This window comes from Urocampus carinirostris, chromosome 1 (genome assembly GCF_059441175.1).
Source record: "Urocampus carinirostris isolate Australia breed hairy pipefish chromosome 1, RoL_Ucar_1.0, whole genome shotgun sequence".
In the NCBI taxonomy this organism is placed as follows: domain Eukaryota; kingdom Metazoa; phylum Chordata; class Actinopteri; order Syngnathiformes; family Syngnathidae; genus Urocampus; species Urocampus carinirostris.
In genome coordinates this window covers 14431873-14452694 of record NC_142349.1, presented here as the reverse complement: position 1 = coordinate 14452694, position 20822 = coordinate 14431873, and the positions used below count along the sequence as shown (strand labels likewise).

At 40.2% G+C, this 20822-nt stretch overlaps 1 pseudogene; it reads right to left on the bottom strand.

Moving 5' to 3' along the window:
* Positions 1 to 2756: 2756 nt before the first annotated feature.
* On the bottom strand, positions 2757 to 2902 carry LOC148373648 (U2 spliceosomal RNA; annotated as a pseudogene).
* Positions 2903 to 20822: the final 17920 nt, after the last annotated feature.

Here is a 20822-nt window from a genome sequence, read left to right as displayed (position 1 = left end):
TTATAGGGCGCACCCCGAAAAAATAGTTTTTGGTCCCATTTTTGACATACATAAGACGCACCGGATTATAAGGCGCTACAATGGGAACGTCGACAAAACAGTCAGATAGTTCGGTCAAACTTATTACCCCCTTAACATTCCCAAAGCTTGCAAAGACGCAAATACGTGTCGAGAACACGTGCGGATGCGGTGTCCGTACGATGTCACTCAAATGCATCGTTCCATCATACGGAAGGTCAAAGTCTTGGGATTCAAGAAATGCCAACCATTCCTTAGTTTCTATTTTCTTTTTCGCTCGCAACTTTACTGTGCATATGACAATAAACACTTGGAATTGAGTTTAATTTAAAAATAGACACTCCATTCCATCTATTATCTGCACCGCTTATCACAGAAACATCGAGTTCAGTCTGAAACAAGATACAAGGACAATATAAAACCCGGAGTAGCTCACCGAAGTCGTTGTGTTCATAATAATGTGCAGCCAATGTCCTCTTATATCCGTGAGTGTAGTAAATCCAGGAGAATAAAATATTTACAAATACAAAATAGAAAAAAAATGCTTTCTGTATGCCGTCAGCCACGTGCTATACGCATTCATCTTTTTCGGCCAATTGCAGGCTTTGTTTTGCCGTTTAAGCCAATGCCAGCCTGTAAATGATAAAAAGGATCCGCCTCTTGATCGCCGAATAACTTTAGCCAATAGTGATCGATTCAACTGATGATTGACACATCTTTTTCGGCCAATTGCAGCCTTTGTTTTGCCGTCCAAGCCAATGCCAGCCTGTAAATGATAAAAAGGATCCGCCCCTTGACCTCCGAATAACTTTAGCCAATAGTGATCGATTCAAATGATGATTGACACATTGGTTAGCCAATGAAACGCCGGTAAATAAATCCTAGCATACACCGCGTACTATGCGGCGTTTGGGGGAAAATCTAGTCGGCGGCTGCAAGTTAGTTGGAAAACTTTGCGACTTAATGTTGATCCATAAATAAGGCGCACTGTGTTATAAGGCGCATGGTCAGCTTTTGAAAAAAATAAAGGCTTTTAGGTGCGCCTTATAGTGCGGTAGTTGTTTTTTTGTTTGTGATAAGTGAAAATACCAATTAAAATGGGGTTTGGTGCAACTCATCAGTAAGTATTAAACCTTTGGATGATTTCAGTTTGAAAATTCACCATTAGATGGCAGGAGTGGCTTAGAACGGATATTTTTCCACACATCCGGGAAGCCCCTGCTTTCTAACGTTGCTTCCCATATCCAGCAATTGAAGTGGGTAACCGGCCCCATATGGCAAGCAGTGTGTGAGAGAAGTGGACAAATGGATAAGTAGGAGTAAGAGTTTTGTTTGATATGCCTATATAACTACAGATCTAAATTTTCTGTTGACCTTCAATAATGAGTCAAAATGGCCAAAATTAGCTTGCACCAGCTCTTCACACTTGAGAAAAACGTCTGGAGATGAATGAGTTAAAGACAGGAAGAAAACAGCAACAGATTATTGCAGATGTGAGCAAACCTTTTGAGTCGCAGGCTACATTGGGTTTGAAGATTTTACAGAGGGGCCTTATCAAGACCAGGAGGAGAAAAAAATAACCAATTGTGATTAAGGGCTACACAAATAAACATGACTTGACTTGACACTGGGCACAAGAGGGGCACTGAAACTAAAATGTTATAGGCGGTATCTTGGTAGATAAAATATATACATGAACACCTGTCAATGTCAGTCAATTGCTCCCATTCAGTGCTTTAAAAACTATTTCAGAACAAAAACAAAAGAGTCAAACAAAAAGCAGCAACATAAAGAAAATTAAAACACTCTAATACAATGTACACAAAAGAACTAAGATACCCTCCATTGCACAATGTTTCTAAAATAGAGTCAGCAACACCATCAGAGGGCACATTGGACCCTACCAATCATTCTCCAGGGCATTGGTGCCCCAACAACCCAGGCAGTTAAAGGATCAGTGAACCAAGAATCCAAATAAAGTGTCAATTGTCTCGAATCGGTTTGGTCGCAAAAGTGTCAATGGATTTACAGGTTTTGTTCAGGAACACTAACATGTTTCCATTTATGGTTGCATGTTGTCTGTGAATTCATGGTGCATTATGCTTTCTGTCGGGTGAGATTTTTTCACCATTTTATGTAAATTGGTGGTGTTGCCACAGTAGCAGACCACGTTACCACACTAATTAGACCTAGCATAGTCCTTTTTGTATATGAGATAAATGTCCTCACTGTGCTACGCTGTCTGTTTGCTTCTGTCATTTTTTTGCTTCTGGTAGGTGTGCGTGCATAGATTTGGTCCTTCTTTCTGCCTGGTTGGCATGATGCAGCAGCAGGCCAGGTAAGGAGATGTGCAAAAGTGGGCCTGTCATTCAAGCATTCAACCATAAACTTAATAAAGTGGTTGAAGTCGCTGGTTGAGAAAGAAAAGGGTTGCACCATTTTAATTCAGGAGCAGCGATTTAAGGGAAATTGATGGGGGAGCAAAGTATCTATCCCATGACAATATTTTTAATCTGATCCAAGTACTTATATCCTTAAAGATTGATTTTTGGATCAATCTGACCACCCTTACTGAGTGGGGGGGGGGTTTAAGGGTTATTGATCTATCTTCGTTATTCATTATCCATTATCCGTTATCGGTCAGTTCATAATACGCTACAAAGCCTAGGAACCGGGACACTTACTCTCAGCCAAAAGGCCAAGCTAAGGTCCTAGCCCTAAAGCCTTGCTGCGATCATTGCGAATACACCGTTCCCGGAGGTACTGCAATACCGGGCCGATGCGTGGAGTGGACAGAGCAAGCTCTTATTCCATCTCCGGATTGCAAAAATCAAAGCTACTGTGCTTACTACAATACCATATGTTTTTAAGATAAAAAAACAATGTATGCAGTACATTACTTTAAAGAAAAATCCAAAATTATTTTTGGCTCAATGAAAGAATCAATTAAAGATTTAAATCTACGCCCCAAGCTCCTTAGGTCAAAGTGCTGTCGTGTTCCAGGCTTATGCGAATACTAAAAATAGAAGACATTTTCCGTTAGGTGTTGACACAAACAGTTTGAGAGGAACCATTTGTGTGCTTCAGTGCTATGTACTTATCATTCTAACATCTGTTATAAGCCAGAAGAAGCAGCTATGCGGCGTTATAGTTACACTATCCATCCATCCATTATCTTCCACTTATCTGGGGTTGAGTTGCGGGGGCAGCAGCCTGAACAGGGAAGCCCAGACCTCATTATTCCCAGCCACTTCTTCCAGCTCATCATATCCCGAGGTGTTCCCAGGCCAGCCTAGAGAGTCTCTCCAGCATGTCCTGGGTCGTCTCCAAGGCCACCTGCCGGTGGGACAAGCCCGGAACAACTCCCGAGGAGGCATCCTTACCGGATGCCCGAGCCACCTTAACTGGCTCCTCTCAACGCGGAGGAGCAATGGCTCAGTCCCTCTTGGATGACTGAGCTTCTCACCTTATCTCTAAGGGAGAGCCAAGCCACCCTGCAGAGGAAACTCATTTTCAGTCACTTGTATTGTTGCACTATGACCAGCCTCAAGTCAAGCAACCCACCCAACACCAGATGTCATTCCCCACATTAAATACATTTTGTGCTAAATTTAATAAGAATGTTATAATTATCCGATTAATCGACTAATCCTTTCACTGGTCGGTGACCAGTCGACTATTGATAAAGTCGTCGTTAGACTTACGGTTCCGTTTCCAACATGGCGGGGCGTGTTTACGTTGTGGCGACTAGTTGCTATCCGGCTAACCTGCTATTTACTATGGTTCTCCTATCTGTTTTGCTTTCTTTTTTGGACACATGCGTGGCCAATAAGACTTATAGTCGGGAGGAACTTATTCAATCGGGTGGGCGTCTAAATTACGACTCTTCAGGCACCTTTTATACCACCCATGATATCCCGAACGAGCTTCAAAGGGACTCGGGTTCTCCGTGGTTAGCCACTCCACCTAAGAAAAGACGAAGACGGCGCAAAGACAGAAAGCAGAAGCGGGGCTGTCGTGCAGGGAAGTGTGTGAAGTCGGAGGAGCAAGAAGGACACAAAGATGTGTCTAATCCAACCATTATTTCTTCATCGATCTTGCGGGTCAACCGACACCTGAGGCCCAACACACCCGAACGGCGACATCTTGTGACAATCTCTACAAAGACTACAGCTAAGTTAAATGATTCAGCAAAGCTCAAATTTGGTCTTTTAAATGTTAGATCGCTTGCTCCTAAAGCTTTACTCATTGATAATATTATTCGCGATTATAAACTTAACTGTATCGGTCTCTGTGAAACTTGGTTACGCCCGGATGAGTTTTTACCGCTAAATGAGGCTTCTCCTCAAGACTATGTGAGCAGCCATGTAGCACGCCCTTTGAAGAAGGGTGGCGGTGTCGCGCTCATTTCTGAAAAAACGCTCAAATTTACTCCTCATACCTCTAATAATTACAAGGTGTTCGAGGCTCTTGTTATGCGGTCCTCTCTATTGTCAATTTATCTAGTAACTATTTATCGCGCACCAGAGCCATACACAGCTTTCTTGGACGAATTTGCTGAACTTTTGTCTGAACTAGTAACCTATGCAGACAAAATTATAATTATGGGGGACTTTAACATTCATATGAACTCCCCACTCAATTCACTCACTGTTGCGTTTCGGTCTAATTGATACATTTGACTCGAGGAGTTTCAACCTCAAACATGACTTCTCATGTGTAATAACCTGTGAAGCCCTTGAGACTATTTGTGATTAAGGGCTATACAAATAAAAATGACTTGACTTGACTAGTTGAAGCCCTTATTGAAATTGACTTTTTTGAATATTCATGTTCAACCAAATAAAGAGAGTTTTTGCACTAAACCTTGATTGACCAATTCTCAACTAGTTTTTGCTAGGTATGAATCAATTTCTACTTGTTTCTGTCTGAAAAAGGAACACAAGCCTTTTTTCCGACCTTCCTTGGTGCCATAGGGACGTGATTTTTGTGTGACTCAATACCTGAATGTGTTCTCACGTATACAATGAGCTCACGCGAGCAGAGCTTACATGAACTTTTCGCAACAACACTTGAATGGAGCCTTTGTTTGCAATGGAGCTAGGCCACTTTACCTATGACATGAAAAACTGCAAATAAAAGCGTAAAAAACAATGAAGCAATAAATGTTTACAAGATTAGACAAGACACTTTTATTTATTTATATATTTCTACTAACATGTTAAAGGCAGTTCCAAAATTTTGCGTCCCGCCTGGCGCCACAATGTCCAAAAGGAATGCATCATCCACCATGACACACTTCCCCTATTTTACTTAAGGAGTATGACTTCATAAATGACAGCATACGTCTACATTTGCACTGACACGCAAACACACACATCCACCTGACCAGGGACTATTAAATAGATAGGTAGATAGATAGATAGATAGATAGATAGATAGATAGATAGATAGATAGATAGATAGATAGATAGATAGATAGATAGATAGATAGATAGATAGATAGATAGATAGATAGATAGATAGATAGATAGATAGATAGATAGATAGATAGATAGATAGATAGATAGATAGATAGATAGATAGATAGATAGATAGATAGATAGATAGATAGATAGATAGATAGATAGATAGATAGATAGATAGATAGATAGATAGATAGATAGATAGATAGATAGATAGATAGATAGATAGATAGATAGATAGATAGATAGATAGATAGATAGATAGATAGATGGATGGATGGATGGATAGATAGATAGATACTTTATTCATCTCCGTAGGGAAATTCACACTTGCAGCAGTATCCTTGTGTTGAAAATAAAACAATAACAAAGTAAAAGGAATGTAATACATAAATACCAAATGTAACGTGTTGATAAAGAGTATTTAAATAGTGCTACATAAAATACACACTGTAATACAAATATATGCAATGTGGGGGTGTGGTTTAATGTGGGCTTTCACTCCCCCGGGTGGAGTTAAAGAGCCTCATGGCATGAGGAAGAAATGATCTCCTCAGTCTGTCCGTGGAACAAGACTGTGACAGCAGTCTGTCGCTGAAGCTGCTCTTCCATTTGGAGATGATGAATTGTCCATGATTGACCGCGGCTTTTTCGGTGCCCGTCTCTCAGCTACTGTTGTCAGGCTGTCCAGCTCTGTGCCCACAACAGAGCTCGCTTTCCTCACCAGTTTATTAAGACAAGAGGCATCCTTTTTCTTGGCGCTGCCTCCCCAACACGCTGCCTCATAGAAGAGGGCGCTTGCCACAACAGTCTCATAGAACATTTGTAGGAGCTTTTTGCAGATGTTGAAGGACACCAGCCTTCTAAGGAAGTACAGTCGGCTTTGACCTTTGAGCTTTCCTGCATAGAGCTTCTGTGTTGGCAGTCCAGTCCAATTTATTGTCCAGCTGCACACCCAAGTATTTGTAGGCCTGGACAAATTCTACACATTCTCCTTTGATAGTTACAGGAACCGGGTGAGTTCTAGTTCTCCTGAAATCCACCACCATCTCCCTGGACTTGGTGGTGTTCAGGTGCAGGTGGTTAGCGTCGGTCCATTGGACAAAGTCCTGAATTAATTTCCTGTACTCCTCCTCCTGCCCACTTCTTTTACTCCAGTAATTATTTACATAAAGAAAATGCTTACCAAACTATCAGTTTAAGTCAAAATCACTAAATCCAAAGAAATGTTTATCCTCAGTGTTGGGCTAAAAGGCTTTACAAACTTTCTGCTTTTTGGACAAATATTTTACTCTTTTCTTGTAATCTGTATAATTCTCTTTTCTTATTGGTGCCACAAGTTCGAGACCCCTGATCTAGATTTAAGTACCTGATTGTGAAAAAACGAAGGCCAATAGAGGTCAGCTGATACTGATATCAACCAATTAAAAGGGGATATTATTAGTTGAAGTCAATTTGGTTTTGTTGGTTATTTTTTTAATTTATTCTTTTAAGTGGATATTTTCCACTGTCTCCGGTTTAAACTACACAATCTTTTCATTCAATACATTTGAAGAGTGTTTTTTTTTAATTCGAGTCGTGACTTGTAATTTGGGTGGGATGGTTGATCCTGAAATCAGATGAGTTAAGAACCAATGCTCTACAGTTTCACTTTTCATCATTTGTTACAAATTATATAGTCTTAAAAAAATCATTGAAGGCCATTAAATTACTCCCTGGGCGAGACCACCACCAAGCGCAAACCCACTTATCGAAAATTGTGAAGAGAACAATACTATTCTTATACCGCAAATCACACAATCACACACATTTGAAAACACACTAAAGTAAATGTAGTTGTATTATGAAAAAACTAAAACCTGAACTTTCTCGCTTTCCTTGATGCAAAATCATCTACATATCGTCATAAGCAATCTGCTCCCCTATTTCGCGATTAATGCTGATTACAGCAAGGCTAGTTGCCTCCATTTCACACAGTCCAGAAAATGTGCAGCCTGTATTTTCAAAGTTATAGATAAATTGAGGTATTTGGAAGACAGAAGCCGCCACCTAATTATCTAGTGTACAGTGATACAGTGAATTCTTCCTATGCATTACAGTATATTACAGTGAGATTATGTTATTGTGGAAGCTTAAGAGCCCCATAATTCAATAAAAAAAAAACATTCAATTAATACAAACACCCTTAAAACAAACATTTAATTGATTAAAAAAAGGCCTTTCAAAAAGCCTTTAGCAAAACATTTTAATTGAAATGTTATCATAATTTAATTTTACATTTTGTATTACTTTAAAGTGAAACGAAAAACAGGTTTTTAACCAGCGAGACACTCTGCGTGCTCAGCACCCCTAAACCTCTCAGCCTTAAGTGTCCTTTCTATACTGGACTGAACTACTCGCACTGTCAGCGCTATTTCAGCCATGCGCGCACGAGATTCGACTGCCCGAATAGCATTTGGAATTCGATAAATGAGATCTGCATGAGAACATTTTTATCTCCGAGCCATAAGTCATCATGAAAAGAGCCATATACGGCTCACCAGCCATCGGTTCCCGACCCCTGCAGTATAGGCTCGCAGATGGCGGCTTTTTTGTGAGGGGCTTTACATTACGACATACTCCGGCGGCAGTAGCTCAGGAGGTAGAGCGATCGTTTTAGGATTAAGGGATTCCAGTTCGAATCCCGGCTTGTCCGTGTTACATGCCGAAGTGTCCTTGGGTAAGACACTGAACCCCCAATATCCGCAATAAGCAGGTTAGCGCCTTACATGGCTGCACAGATCACGGCCGCTATTGGGAAATGTGAAGCACAATGTAAAGCGCTTTGGGAAGTCATTGACTTGAAAAGCGCTATATAAATGCAGATCATTTCATTTCATTAGCTCTGTGATTGCTCAGCCACCACAATGTGACAGTGCTTCTTTTCGGAGCATGTGGATCCAACACTTTGTACCAGAATTGTTTCATTGCTGGCTCTCGTTGAAAGTCGAGCCAACCTAAAATCAAAACACTGCACAACTAGTAAAGCAGCTCTTCATTGAAGCCGTTTACTTCAAAGTGGGCCCACCCGCTACGACAGGAAATTCTCCTGGAAGTCCTCCAAAACCACTGCCTACTTTCAAAAAAAATTATGATTATTGCCCTGCTCCCTCCCGACACTGTTCCACTTCCAATAGTCCTGGAAGGACTAGTACAGTGAGTCCAGAACGGCGAGTAAACAAACCAGCTTGCAAAATTCCAGAAAGTTCCGATTGCATACGCAGGATGTTGTTATGGAGATGGACGGCAAGCTTTGCTGGAGGACAGATAAGGAAATGAGACGTGAGGTCACCCGTTAAACTGCAGGGGCAGAAATGTCGGCACCGCGTCCAAACAAACGCACACACAACTTGAATTCCCAGAAGGAAAACCACACGAGCGCAACGATGTGAATGTGCAGAAAAGGCCATGTTTTCTTCCTTGTCCACTGCCCAGCCCCCACAGCCCCCGAAAAACAGTCCATCTCTTCCAGTAAGCGTAATGGGCCAATGAATGCTGGCAAGCCGCGTGGTCGCATTACATCAACTTCTGCTAACGTGTCAAATCATTGACAGAGACGTTTTATTCTCGGCATATATTCACACTGGAAAGCCATAAAACACAGGCAATTGTCATTCTTGCCTGCTGATAAGACTCTACATAAAGAAAACAATTCCCCCGCCTGAGTTCCAGGAAAGCTTTTTTACCTCCCTGGGCCACGTTTGGGAAGTCCAAATTGGTATTGTTATTGGTGTCACATGATGGGATACGGAGCAGGAAATCGATCGCAACATGGGAAATAGCAGAACAGTTCTATCAATGTTGTAAAAATATTCAAATTAGCTAAAATAAAATATTTTGGAACATATTTCATTTTCAATTTTAAAATCCATTAGACGCAGACCTGGGCACTCCGGTCCTGGAGGGCCGCATGTTCTGCATGATTTTTGAGGTTTCTCTGATCCAATACAGGTGATTCCAATCACCAGTATCGTTAACGAGAACTTGCTAGCTTGCTAACGAGGTTATAATTTGTATCACCTGAGTTAAAGAAGAGCAAACTTCAAAATCTGGCAGGACGTGCGGCCCTCCAGGACCGGAGTGCCCAGGTCTGCGTTAGAGTAATGCCATGTATGAACTTTAGTCAGTGTGATTGTCTGTATGAGTGAGGACATCGTTTTATTTAGGAAAAATTTTGGTTTTGAGATTCAATATTTGGATTTAAACGTTTGAAATTGAATGTAGTAAATTTTCAGGCCCACCACCAAAACAGAATCTTTTGTCATTCATTTTCAATACATAAGGCGCACTGGACTATAAGGCGCTACAATAATAGATGTCCGAAGTCACTAAAATACGTCACGCCACATATTATAGGAAAGCTTAAACTTTTGGATATGCTGAGCATTTTATGTACACATTAGTCTGAAACAAGAACACGAAAAATATAAAGATGGGGTAGCTCACCAAAGACCGTAGTCTTGCAGCCTTAACACAAATGATAATTTTTAAAGGGTATTTTTCAAATGACTTCTGTATTTAACTGACATGTAGCAAATTTAGCAATCAAAAACATTAAGATAAATGATCAACTGACTATTTAATCTGAAGAGACAAGTTTAATAATTTGACTTAGATCGTCTAGCTGTAACCCAATGGTGTAAAACCTACATTAGCTCGGATGTCACGTTAGAAAAGGCATTCTCTCGGGGGCAGGACTAGTAAGTCAAAGGCATAAAATGTGTGAGTTATTTGAGTTATTTCAGAGGCTCACAATTAAATTATGATGCATGGAAGTAAGACATTTATTATAAAACGATTATTGAGGGTTTTTTTTCCCCCAATATTTTTTCCGTTATTACGCTTGAGTCTCTTGTAGTATTTATCAACTGTGCATTTGTTCAAAAGGCAAAAGAACAATTGTATTAATTCCACTATGCTTTATTTAGCACGGGGACAGTCATGCAGAGAGAAAGTGACAAAAATAGCATCTCATCTCATCTCATTAGCTACACCGCTTATCCTCAGTAGGGTTGCGGGGGTGCTGGAGCCCATCCCAGCAATCATCGGGCAGTGGGCAGGGGACACCCTGAACTGGTTGCCAGCCAATCGCAGGGCACACAGGGACAGACAACTCACTCGCTCATTCACACCTTGGGACAATTTGGACCGGCCAATTCACCTGAAACGCATGTTTTTGGAATGTGGGAGGAAACCGGAGTGCCCGGAGGAAACCCACGCAAGCACGGGGAGAACATACAAACTCCGCACAGGAAGTCTGAAGCTGGATTTGAACCCACGCAGGAGGTTCCCAAGACATGAACTGCGCCCCCGTGCTGCCCCAAAAATAGCATATAAACACTAATTTAAATGATTGATTAAAACCTTTAAAAGTCAAATTGCTTCTTATTTTATTATGTTTGGCTTTGTGCTGTCGGCTGCCAAGATCTCTCTACATAGCAAGCACATTGTGTCTTTTGCTCATCTCCACAGTCACAGTAAAGTGCTTTGTACGCTTCCTAAAACTTCCTTGTCTTAGCTTTCGGGAGGAGATTTTTGTTTGTCGCTTTACCTTGTCTCCGCATCAGCGTTAAATATTTTTTCATGGAGTCATTTGAGAGTCTGCTGGACTCCGGTTTACACTTCATACCCTGTGCTTAATGCAATGCGTGGACGCTAAGTGTAAACAAAACACTCCTCTAATGAGAACGGCACTGCACCCTGGTGTAATGAAGGTGCAATTGCACTTTATCCTGGGAAACTAAAAAAAAAAAAAAAAAAAAAAAGAAAGTCAAACGCACCCACATCTCCTTGGATGGAGCCTCCTTTCCCAGGGGAGCCAGGCCCACTATATGAGATCCGCTGGATTACGCTAACAAAACTAAACGGGTAGGTTATTTTCATCAGTGACTAGGTGTTATTTTAAACAAAGTGTTATTCCCTTACCAATAATTTATACGACCTTAGGACCAGATTTTGCATCTGTCATCAGGTTGCCTGTTATAGGAATGCAAGTAAAAAAGAAAACACCTAACAAAGGAGACAGTTCAAATGGGGAAAAAAACGTTTTTGTTCTTTGTACCGTTAAGATCTTTTTCGATTAAGGTCATTGAAAAACTGCTGCTTTGGAAAAGAATCAGTATATTTAATTCTATCGAGAAAATTTGTACCAAAATGGAACTTGGAAAAAAGTCTGCATTTTTTTAAAAGGGTTGTTTAGTATTATTTAGCGCCCTCTAGTGTTAAAAAACATTCATAAAACAACAACAACAACAACAAAAAACAATATTGATTTGAACAATTAAAAAATGCATGAACTTTCACCCAAACGTACCACTTTTAAAAATACCCGTAGGTCCAGACATTTATATCTATTTAACTTAACAGGAAGCTCATCTAGAGGAAGCGGAAATGATTGCCCGCCATCTTGCTGCAATTAGTACCCCTAAAAATAAAAAACCTTGTAAAAGGGTGGGTACAAAAATTGAAAAGAAAAAAAAACGGTGCATTTTGGTCACTTTGAGTCTCTGCAGTCTGTATTCTTCCTTGTACTTTGTAACACTTGTTTTAGTGGGACTACAGAATATAGCGGCAATAAATATTACAGTATCCCTTTAAAAAAAATAGGAGGCAAAATATCATTGTAATGGTACAGAAATGAGAGCGGTTCTACATTCTAATCCCACCGTATTTACGATTGCCGGGAATATCATTACTTCACATTCCTTCTGGCAAAATGTGTTTGAAAACAACTCAAAAGTGTCGCTAATCAGATTGTAGTCCATTTTACAATGTTTGCCTTCTTCAAGTGGAACTTCAGTAGAAAGTTAAAGCGCGTGCTCATGATTGTCTAATCAACTGCCATAATCTCAAAGAAGGATAACAAGAAGCCTATCTTGTTGTTTGCTGCCTGCTACGGTGGCTTGCGAAACTATTTGGCCCCTTTGAACTTTGTGACTTTTTGCCACATTTCAGACTTCAAACAAAAATATATAAAATTGAAATTTCTTGTGAAGCATCAACAATAAGTAGGACACAATCATGAAGTGGAACACACTTAATTGGATATTAAAAAAAAATAAACTAACCATCCAAACTCTTTGTCACATAATTTATCCATTAACCTGTTTTCCAGCATGTTGAGTTAGGTCTCACCGTTGACTTGCTCTTTCAAAGAAGAATTGTCACGAGACAACTTTCTTCGAGATGGCAAAAAAAAAATGGTGACCTTTTAGGGAATCTCGCTGATGCTCAAGAAGTTCATGTGTGTTCACAGTACCCCATATGAGAGTGTTATGCTTGTTGACTTCGTCCTAATGTGGAAAGTCATTCTTTTTTTTTTTTTTTTCTTCGGTGGAGCGGGAAAGCAGGGCGAACCCGAGTCCCTTTGGAGCTCATTCGGGATGTCATGGGTTGTATAGAAAGTGCCCAAAAAGTCGAAGTTTAGACACCCACCCAGTCGGATGAGCTCCTCCCGGCTGTAGGTCTTATTGGCCACGCATGTATCCAAAAAGGAAAGCAGGAGGAAAGTGGTAAATAGTAGGATAGCCGGATAGCAACTAGCCGCTACGTAAACACGCGCCGCCATGTTGGAAAGGCGCCTCCTTGCTAAAAACAAGTCGGATGTCAAGTCCGTCATCCGCAATCTTATGTTGCATAACAATGTCACAGATGCGCTGTTTAAGGCAATAGTAAAAATACAAAATAAAATAAAAAAGGCACCTGGGTGTCTTTGCAGAAGTTTAATGAAGCTTTAGGTACTTTCTATAATAGATGTAAAATCTAACCGCAAAGTTCCTATGTTCAGGTAAACATTTTAGTAAAAATTAAAAAGACTTTTAAATAGGTAAATAAATCATCTCAATTAGTGTTCGTCAGCTGTACTGTAGATAAACATTACAGTACAAGAGATTAAATTTGGGTGAAGGAAAATATTGAGGAAAAAAAAACAAAGCTTACATCCCCGAAGGATAATTTAATTGTGACACTCCCAAAAAATTCCCAGCCCACCAGTTAAGGCACACTTTTTATGCCATTTATCTACAAATCTGGCCCGAGATAATGTTTTTTTCTACCATGTGGCCACAGAGTTAAAACAAGTTAGACGCCGCTGTACAAAGAGCATATATGGTAAGGTTAAAAAAAAACTTGCTGCATATTGTTCAGGACACTCAAGTGAGTCACTATCATATGATATTGTAATTTTAAACAATTGAACCTGCCAAACATAGTTGTAATGCCCCAGCCTATTTTGCTTTCTTGTTCTTAGCTGGATTCCGTTTCCACCCTTCTTACCATTTATGTAACGGCGTGTTCCTTAATTTAGACCTAACTGGCAAAGATACACAAAACCTGACACGCTCGTTCCTAACAGTGACAAGAAAAAAAACACTCCTGTTTATTGAAAACCTTTTCTTAAAATATCACAAACGCTACTACAGTAATCCCTTGGTTATCCCGGTTAATGGGGACCAAAACCACGCGCGAAAAGTGAAAATCTGTGAAGTAGCGACGCCCCTTCAAAAATGTTTTTTAAAAAAAATGTATTTATTATTATTATTATTATTATTATTATATTTATTTATTTTTAGACCCGCGAAGCTCTGAACGTGGAACTGCAAAATAGCAAGGTCCCACTGTATTTGATTTTAGACTACTGCTTTTCTATGTTAAACCTTCCTTATTTGCACTTGTTGGATCCCTTTGCTTTCACTTAAGGACTCCAGTAAAATGGCAGCCACTCTTGCTAAAATTGAAAATATGTTGCGATTGTCTCAGTGGAATGCTTGATCATGATTGAAATTGCCATGTGCGTAGATCACAACGCCAAAGTCCCAGCCCTCTTTTGTTGTTGTTTTTCCTGCTCACAAAGAACATCAGCACAAGTAACTTATTCTTATGTAATGTCCAGAGTGCACGTAAGCAGGCGGCCATGAATGTACTCCAAGCACAGAAGCATATTTCCAGTGTCGGACTAATGCGTTATGAAGAAACGCCTTACTGCAACGTAATTACTTTTTTATGTAACGAGTGCTGTAATGCGTTATTCAAAAAGGAGAGGGGTCCTGATCTGACAATGCGTACATCAAAATCACAAACTAACAACACACTTTCTCCATATTAACAAAACCATTGAGTACGTTAGAAACACAATCAAAAAAAACTTTTCTAGACTTATCAGAACAATTTTAATCTCAGAATACCTAAGCAGTAGCTTAACATTAGCTTAGCTTTAACATTCGGTCATTGTTAACTTAACAGCCGTGCACCCTTGGAAGGAGTAAACATCTCGTCTCATCTCATTAGCTGCACCGCTTATCCTCAGTAGGGTCGCGGGGGTGCAGGAGCCCATCCCAGCAATCATCGGGCAGTGGGCAGGGGACATGTTAAACTAAAACAAAGTAGCCCCGCACAAAATGTTTTCATATCTTACGAAGACGAGATCTGCACAGAAAATCTCAATATTATCTTGATGATAGCATAGCGATCACGTGGCGCTAGCTTAGCATAGTGTTCTTTTAGCGCTTGCTTAGCCCGACGATAGCTTAGTGTTACCCGCAAACTATTATGTACGTTCCCCAGGTCAAGGGCCGCCCCTTCTGCTAACTACCAGGTCGGAGGTGACAAGTGTGTGACTGGTAGGGAGACACCTAGATTGCATGGAAGGAACACCTTTAACACTGGCAAATGGAACGTTCACAAGATAAACCAACAAGGAAAGTTGAATTAATTCATCTACGAGCTGGAAAGATACACTCGGACCTTCTGGATCTTTGTGAGACAAGTTGAAAAAATCCCAGAAATGACAACTGATGAGGGCCATGTTTTCTGCCATAGTAGAGAAGTTTGATGTGGTATTCTTGGTGCAGAGAAACATCAAGGCCTTTGTATTAAGATGTTACCCAATCTCAAGCTGACTCATCACAATATGCCTCAGTGCCTAGCCATTCAACCTTACAGTCAACCAGGCCTATGAACCAACCTTAGAACACAGTGACAAAGAAACCGAGGACTTTTATGCCCAGGTACTAGTCATCATGGACGAAGCACCAGAGAAAGATATCGTCATCCTGCAAGGTGACTGGCACGCCCAAATTGGTCTAATGCTCATAGAGACTGGAAGAAAACATCTGGAACAAGCTCCAACCCACAAACCAATAAAGGAGGACATGGGCTTTTCGAACTAGCTAAAGGAGGACATGGGCTTTTCGAAATAGCTAGCTCTAACAACTTGGTGCTGGCAAACACTCTTGGACACCACAAGACCTCCAGAAAATGGACATGGCACCATCCAGATGAAATCCACCACAATCAGGTTGACTACATCATGATTTCACGTTTCATAAGTGGAATCAACACAGCAAGCACGAGCACATTTCCAAGAGCCGGTGTGGGAAGCGATAACGACCTGGTCATGATGAACTTCCGCGTACGCCTACAGAAGGTCATAAAGTCACGGAACCCATGAATGAAGTTTGACCTCGAGTGACTGAAAGACTCACAGGTAGTCAAGAGCCTTCAGGCCATTTTATCTGAAGTTTGCTCCTTTGCTCGCCTTGGATGAAGATGTCAAAACCCTCACCACTTAGTTCTCATAAACGATGACTAAAGCAGCAAAATCAATTGTATGAAAACACCGGAAGAAGATAAACCTGTGGGTTACAAACTAAATTATCCAACCGTGTGACACAAGGCCAGAACTAAAGAAGAAAAGAAACAGCACCTGGAGGAACAGCCATGTATAAAGCAGCCAACAACTAGCAAAAGCTTGAGATAAGCAAATGAGACGCTCGGCATTAAAGAGTGCCTCAACAAGAACAATTCAAAGAAAGGCTTCCAGATTGTTAAATAACTGACACACAAAAAAACAGACAAAAGTAAGCAGTATTATAGGTGAGGCAGGGAATAAGGAGCAACATGAAGGTACAGTAGCCCAACATCCGTTTTGCTGATAATATGGATTGGCAGGAGACTAACAGGAACTCTGAGATCTAGTCAATTGCCTGGACAAAACATCAAGGCAGTATGGGATCAAAATATCACGGACAAAAAAAAAGTAATGACCAATAATCCTGTTATACCAGAAATGTGGTCAGAAGCAGAAACCATGGTGAGAATAGCTCAAACCACAGCTGCACTTGCCAGACTTTAACCCATTTGGAGGGACAAGAACATGGCAGTGAAATCTAAGATCAGACTCATGCAAGCACTGGTTACTTCCCTCTTTCTCAGCAGAACTGTAAAAGAAATTACAGGCCATGGAGATGCGATGCTACAGGAAACTTGTAGGCATCAGCTACTAACGAAACGGTGCGCAACACCATCAGAAAGCACATTGGACCCTACGAAGAACTGTTGTCAATTGTGGGCAGATGGAAACCATAGTGGTAGTGTCACGTCACAAGCTCATCAGGACAGACCAAGATAATTCTCCAGGGCACAGTCCAAGGGGGCAGGAGGAGAGAAAGACCGAAAAAGAACAACATCAAGTAACAGACTGGTGCCAACAGGCCAGGAATCATCAACAACTTGTGGGAAACCGCTACATTTGTGCTGTATGTCTCCTAATCATAGACCAGGCCCAATCCGATGTTACCTGAATATAGCATGCAGCAAGGCGGCCGCTTTCTATATCACTTTTTTATATGAAAGAATAAACTTTCCAATTTTGTTGTACAGAACTATTGTATAATGAAAAATGGACCATCCATTCCACTGCAATTTAGTCGTTTTATTTGTTCATCTATAGTTGTCATTTCTTTTACCGTTTGTGTATATTATTTGATACTGATATCTAATGAATAAATGTTTCTACTTTGCAGATTTGGAATATCGCGTGACTTTTTTGGAACGCAACCCCTGCAAAAAACAAGGGATTATTGTCCTTGCATTGATCCGACAAAGGCAGGAAGCAAACTGGGGAACTAAATTAGACATATTCAATGTCGAGACATCAAGGCACACTTGGACAGCACAGTAGAGGTGTGCTTGAGAGAGCCGATAGGCTGACACAAGAGAGCAAAATACACGCAGATACGCCCATTACTAAGCCTGGACTTTGCCCCATTGTCAAAACAACTTTGACTTGTTAGATTTTTTTTGCACAAGACGACTGGGAGCTAAACCGCTTAACAGATGGGGGAAAAAACTTCATTCGCCAGCTCAGTAGTGGGTTATCTACTCGAGCAGCGGTGGTCTCTTTGTAGTATGCCTGACTGAAATTTCTTAGACCTAACCTAATCCAATACCATAAATTGATAGTTTCACCTTCACAGTTGCCTTGAACTAAATTTTCAGTAGGGATTTGTATAGTCATGAGCAAATTTGACTGCAACTCCTTAACATGCATATTCATCTCCGTTAACCACTAAAATTCTACATAGATGTAAAGTAATAAACTGGTGTCATTTGTTGGTATCCTAACTACGTATTCATTCATGTATAATGCAATATTCATTTTTTGACCTAAAAACAAACTTAACTTTTGGGTGCGCCTTCTACACAAGGTGCTATATTACTGTATTTGTGAAATAACTGATTGTTGAAAAATAACGCTGACAGCAGTCGCAAAACATTGGATTCAACGGGAATCGAACCTGGGTCGCGGCAGTGGAAGGCCAAATCCCAACTATTCGACCACCAGTGATATAGATGGCATACGAAAAGGCATTTAATTTATCGTATTATTACACTATTTGTATTCTTGGTACCAGAGACAAATGTTAGATAATGGAGAAAGCAGAGAGACATCTTAAAAGATACGAATAAATGCAAAAAAAGCATGAAACGGGAAAAGAAACCCTTTGGATCTCATGCCCACGCAACATCCAGTTTTAGATCAGGGGATTGTGTAACAATAGTCTGCAATAATTTGTAGTCTGTACAGCCGTGTGAGACTTTTTGTGATGAAGGGATATACAAATATACCAGTACACTGACTTGATGTGCTTATGCACATCTTGGCCTCAAGTGGGCACTGTGGCACACTTTTTCAGAAAGAAATTACAGAAACAACATGTCAGAAATCTTCAATGATACCAAAAAAAAAATTATATATATATATATATATATATACACATAATCCTTTTTCCCTCACATAGATGAAAGCAGACAAGTCAAACTCACGACTTGATTGCACTTCTGCCCTAAATCAATACAATACTTTAATCAAAAAATGGTAACCACGGCTTTCCTTGGACAACTCGTAAATTTCGACGACTGCGGAGGATTTCTCCTTCATTTAACGCGTGCAGCCAAATGTCAATTCTGAGTTACTGTTTAAACAAACAAGATGACTGTTTTGGCAGGGGAATGTTTGCAAACCACTTATTAAGTACACAATGTTCAACAAACAAGGACCAACCTTGCTTTGTTCTTTCGCGCTATTAATTACAGCAGCAAATTGCAATGATAATTTTACTTCAGTTAAATGCCAAGTTCAATGGAGGCAGCTGGATGTATCTTGATTGTTGTTGCAGTTTATGGTCTTCCCAAATTCATTCTGTGCTGTTTTTTATTCATCAATTGGAATCTAACCGTTTATGTCCTGCCAGTCAAATGTTTCTGTAAAGCACCCTATGAAATGAGTAGGTGGGGGGGAGAGTCCTTCACAACGTTTTGGACTCAGGTTTGTATATAAGAGTAGGGTGGATCGATCCGACTATCGACTATAACAATACTTAGCTAGTACTTGGATCAAAACAATATTATTGACTTAAGATCGATGAACTATTCTCATTTTAAGTATCAATATTATAATGTTGTTAGTGTGTGGTAAGATTATACATGCATTATATTTCAAATTCGATCCAATAGGAGATCCACTTTTTTGCAATTCTGATTTTCATAATGTGCAATAAAAGGTTCAATAAGTTTGGGAATGTAAGGCACACCTGAATATAAGACATACCTTCAAATATACCCCCTTGCATAAGGCACATACAATTTTATAGAATATTAGGGAATCTGGTTTCACAACTAAAATTAATCGATTATTCGCAAATGGTTCCACTCCATAAAGACACACTTCATTAAAATGTGTACTTTAGAATCACTGGCAAATTTCGTGTTTTTGAGTGCGGTTTACAGTCAGGAAAATACAGTTTTCAAGTTGTCTTGTTGACATTGTCTTACAGTATTTGTATTTTTGTTACATTCCTGTTTTTTTGTTGTCGTTGAGGCGTTACATTTTTTTATACTGTTTCGGTTTGCACATGGTGGTGTTTACACTATTTACACTTTGACATTTTAAAATATTTTGACATCCATCCATCATCTTCGGCTTATAGGGTCGCAGGGGAAGAAGCTTTGGCAGTAAAGCCAAGGGGTCCCTATCGCCAACCACTCAATCCAACTCATCTGAGGTGTTCCCAGGCCAGCCGTGCCCTGGGTCATCCCTGGGACCTCCTGCTGGTGGAAATTGCCCGGAACACCTCCCAAGGGAGGAATCCTTATCAGATGCCCGAGCCACCTCAGCTGGGTTCTCTCAAGGCGGAGCAGTAGTGGCTCTACACTGAGTCCTTCCCGGATGGCCGAACTTCTCACCCCATCTCTAAGGGAGAGCCCAGCCACCCTGCGGAGGAAATGGAAGGCATTATAGTCCTCATGTTCACCTTGTTATATTTTAGATCGCTAACTTTTTTGTTTGACTCCTTTGACTCCTTTGACATTTGTTTCTAGAACAGCTGTAATACAATTATTTATATATACTTTGTATACTCCATTTGGCATTGCAGTTATAAGATAAACAATGCAACATTTTTAGGTTGTTTTTAATTGAAATTATAAAGTAAGTCAAGGGCGAAGCAAAACGTATCATATGGGATTGGAATCGATGGATGCTATCCTAGTATACGATTTACTTAGGTCGGATCGATACTAAAAATACCAGAATCCCCAGCCCTACTCGTAAACCCCTGGTAAAAGGAATGCAGGTATGTATCTATATTTTACACTGATATTTAATCATCATTTACCATTTGTTAATAGTAAATGAAAAAGTACTTTTCTCCAAAAATTTTGCACAGTATTCAATCCTTCTGTGTTATTTTGTGCCCAGAATAACCCAGGGACATTTAGTGCTATCCATTTTGTATTATGCAATATGTCAAAGTTTGATTGAGGAAGTAAGAGTAATCTTAGTTGTTACTTGTTTAGTTCTTAGTACACTGTGCAACAGCCAAGTCAATTGGCAACTGTAATTGCAACCACATAATCTCGACTGGAATAGCTGCACTAAGAACAAAAACAAACTTTTTGATTGATAGCTCTATCAGACAAAGATCAATTTGACTGGGTTGGGAATGTTTACGATTACCAAAC